At 52.5% G+C, this 3,162-nt stretch overlaps 1 pseudogene; it reads right to left on the bottom strand.

Moving 5' to 3' along the window:
* The window catches only part of LOC112071053 (semaphorin-4G-like), a 47,089-nt pseudogene that overhangs the window by 9,416 nt on the left and 34,511 nt on the right, over positions 1–3,162 (bottom strand).

The following is a 3,162-nucleotide window of genomic DNA, read 5'->3' as shown; positions in this document are numbered from 1 at the left end:
GCCTACACACTTCTCCAGTTTCCATCCCTCTCTCTCCACCTGCTCCTCCTTCTCGTCATCCAATCACTCTCGTCACTCTCCTCTCTCTCTCTCTCGCCACTCTCTCTCAGTCTCCCACTCTCCTCTCTCTCAAGTCTCTCTCCGCTAGCGTTCTGGATTAGTGCCTAGGTCTGTCTACCTCTCTCAGCACCCTCTCTTCTCCATGTTTCATCACAGTTTCTCTGGATTTCCACCACTCACAACGATTACCTCTCTCTCTCAATCTTCCGCCGTCCTGTCTTCTCCACTCTTTCCTCGCAATCCCTCGTCTCTCGCTTTCGACTTTGCAGCGCTCGGTGGTCATCACACTGCCCGCTACTACTTCGCGTAGGCGTCCATTTTATACCTTGCTCACAGAGGATAGTGTGACAGACTTCTCTTGAATTAGCTTTGACATTTCTCTTATCGTCACCGTCACAGACACCCGTGCTGTCTCCGGGATAGTTTCTTGTGCTCGCTGCACTCATCCATCTCTCTCTCCCAATCGCTTCCTTCTCATCCAGTGCTCCTTTGCTCTCTTTCCCTCGTCTCTCTGGCTCCCACTTCGTGCCTCTCACGCATGATCTCTCTCGTCTACACTCCCCTCTATCTATCCGGCTCTGCTTTTCTCTTCTCGTAGTCTGTCTTTTCGTTCTCGCGCGCCTACCTCATGCGGACGCCTCCATCATCTCCGTCAGCCTTCTCTCCTCTCTCATCTACGGCACTCGCCTCTCTAATCTCTCGTCTCACCTCCTGTTTTCTTCTCACTCTCGCCGGCTCACTCTCCCCATCTCAGTCTCTCGCTCCCTCCCCTCTCCTTCCCTCCTCTCCTCATCTCTCATTCTTTTCAACTCTGCTACATGAGGATTGCTGAATCATTTGAAGCTAGTCGCTATGGATAACATGTTAAGTTTACTGCTGATGTTCTAGCTGACGTGCGCGGTGTGGCGTGCATGGCGCTAGCGAGACTCGGTACCAATGAATAAATCCAGATGGACGAGAGGTGTAATTGGAGTATCAGGTGTGACGTGTTGTTTCCCTATTCAATCTGTGAGTTCCTGACAGTGTTTAACAGGTGAAGGACAAGAGAAGGTATGAGTGGGAGAGAATAGCAGGAGAGGTAAACAAAAGAAGGAATGGGGCCCCTTGAGGGAATGGAAAAAATAGAGAGGGGGAGGGAGAGTTGGTGACCAGAGCTGAGCTACTACAGGTAACTACCAAAATAAAGGAAACACTTGAGTAAATGACGAATACAAAGTATATTGAAAGCAGGTGCTTCCATACAGGTGTGGTTCCTGAGTTATTAAGCAATAAAAATCCCAGAATGCTTAAGATCATGTATAAAAATGCGCAGTTGCCCATTATTTTGGCTACCATGGCTAGAAGGAGAGATCTCAGTGACTTTGAAAGAGGGGTCTCAACCCAACTAAACATTTATGGAAGATTCAGGAGCGACGCCTGACACAGCGTTTTCCACCAACATCAACAAAACACCAAATGTGACTCAGGAAACTATGCATATGTCGCACGTAACTATATCACAGTGATACGCCCTGACCTTGGAGATCCTTTTTATGTCTCTATTTTGGTTGGTCAGGGCGTGAGTTGGGGTGGGCATTCTATGTCTGAGGTTCTATGTTGTCTATTTCTTTGTGTTTGGCCGTGTGTGGTTCTCAATCAGAGGCAGCTGTCTATCGTTGTCTCTGATTGAGAACCATACTTAGGTAGCCTGTTCCCACCTGTGTTTGTGGGTAGTTGTTTTCTGTCTCTGTGTCTGCACCAGACAGAACTGTTTCGTGTTGGTCTATTTTTGTTATTTTGTCTTAGTGTTCTGAGTAAAAGTATTATGAATACTTACCACGCTGCACCTTGGTCCTCACCTTCTTCCACCAACAGGCGTTACAGAACCACCCACCACCAAAGGCCCAAGCAGCGTGGTGGAATGGACTCCTGGACATGGGAGGAAATCTTGGACGGCAAAGGACCATGGGCATCGCCGTCCGAAAGAGCAGTTGGAGGCAGCTAAAGCGGAGCGGCGACACTATGAGGAGTTGGCTCGAGGAAAAGTGCACGAGAGGCAGCCCCAGAATTGGGGGGGAGCACACGAGGAGATTGGTGGAGTCAGGTAGGAGACCTGAGCCAACTCCCCGTGCTTACCGTGGCGAGAGAGTGACCGGGCAGGCACCGTGCTATGAGGATAAGCGCACGATGTCCCCAGTGCGCACTCATAGCCCAGTGCGCTACATCGCAGCTCCTCGTATCGGCCGGGCTAGAGTGGGCATCGAGCCAGGAGGGATGGTGGTGCTAGCTCTGCGCTAGAGACCGCCAGTGCGCCTCCACGGCCCAGTGTATCCGGTTCCTCGGCTAAGGAAGAGGCCTCCTGCATGTCTCCCCAGCCTGGTGAGTCCTGTGCCTGTGATAAGAGCCAGGCCTCCTGTGTGTCTCTCCACTCCAGTGATGATCCATGGCAAGAAGCCTCCAGTGATGATCCATGGCACGAAGCCTCCAGTGATGATTCACACACAACCACTACACCACACATTCTCTCTACAACTCACACCACTCACTCATGCACTCCCGTCTTCGTGCTCCGTTTCCCACCACATCCCTTCTCGCAACGAGCACACCCACCCTCGTTCAACATCCTTTCTCACCTCGACTCTTTTTCTCCACGCCCTGCCTGTTTTATGCGACCACGCATTCTATTACTTTTTGTTGTCTGGTGCAGCTGTCAGCACACAACATTTTCCTCTTGTACAGCTTTGCTCGCGCCCCGGGTCATTCCTTTGCACATCCATCTGCCGTTCCGGTGCAGGCCGAGGCCGCTACACAGCACACTCCTGTCTGTGCCCCGCCGCTCGCCTATTCCCCTCAGGTGCCCCGTCACCTACACCACCATCACACAGCAGCACACCACACCACAACACCGTGGGCACACCAGTAGTGCTCCCCGCATCGGTGCCTTTGGGTGCCGGTCCTCCCTGGGCTTCTCCAATTATCAGACACAACCTCTACCCCGCGTCCCTGGCACCAGTGCTGGGATACCCATGTCCTCCTACCTGCCCCCCAGAGGCCCGGCGGGGAGTCTCAGGTCAATTGCACGTGGGGATCGCCGCTCTCCTCGCCGCTGCGAGCACAACAAGG

This window comes from Salvelinus sp. IW2-2015, unplaced genomic scaffold, assembly GCF_002910315.2.
Source record: "Salvelinus sp. IW2-2015 unplaced genomic scaffold, ASM291031v2 Un_scaffold1502, whole genome shotgun sequence".
Taxonomy (NCBI): domain Eukaryota; kingdom Metazoa; phylum Chordata; class Actinopteri; order Salmoniformes; family Salmonidae; genus Salvelinus; species Salvelinus sp. IW2-2015.
Note: the sequence above shows the minus strand (reverse complement) of the source record. Positions and strands in the feature narration are given on the sequence as shown.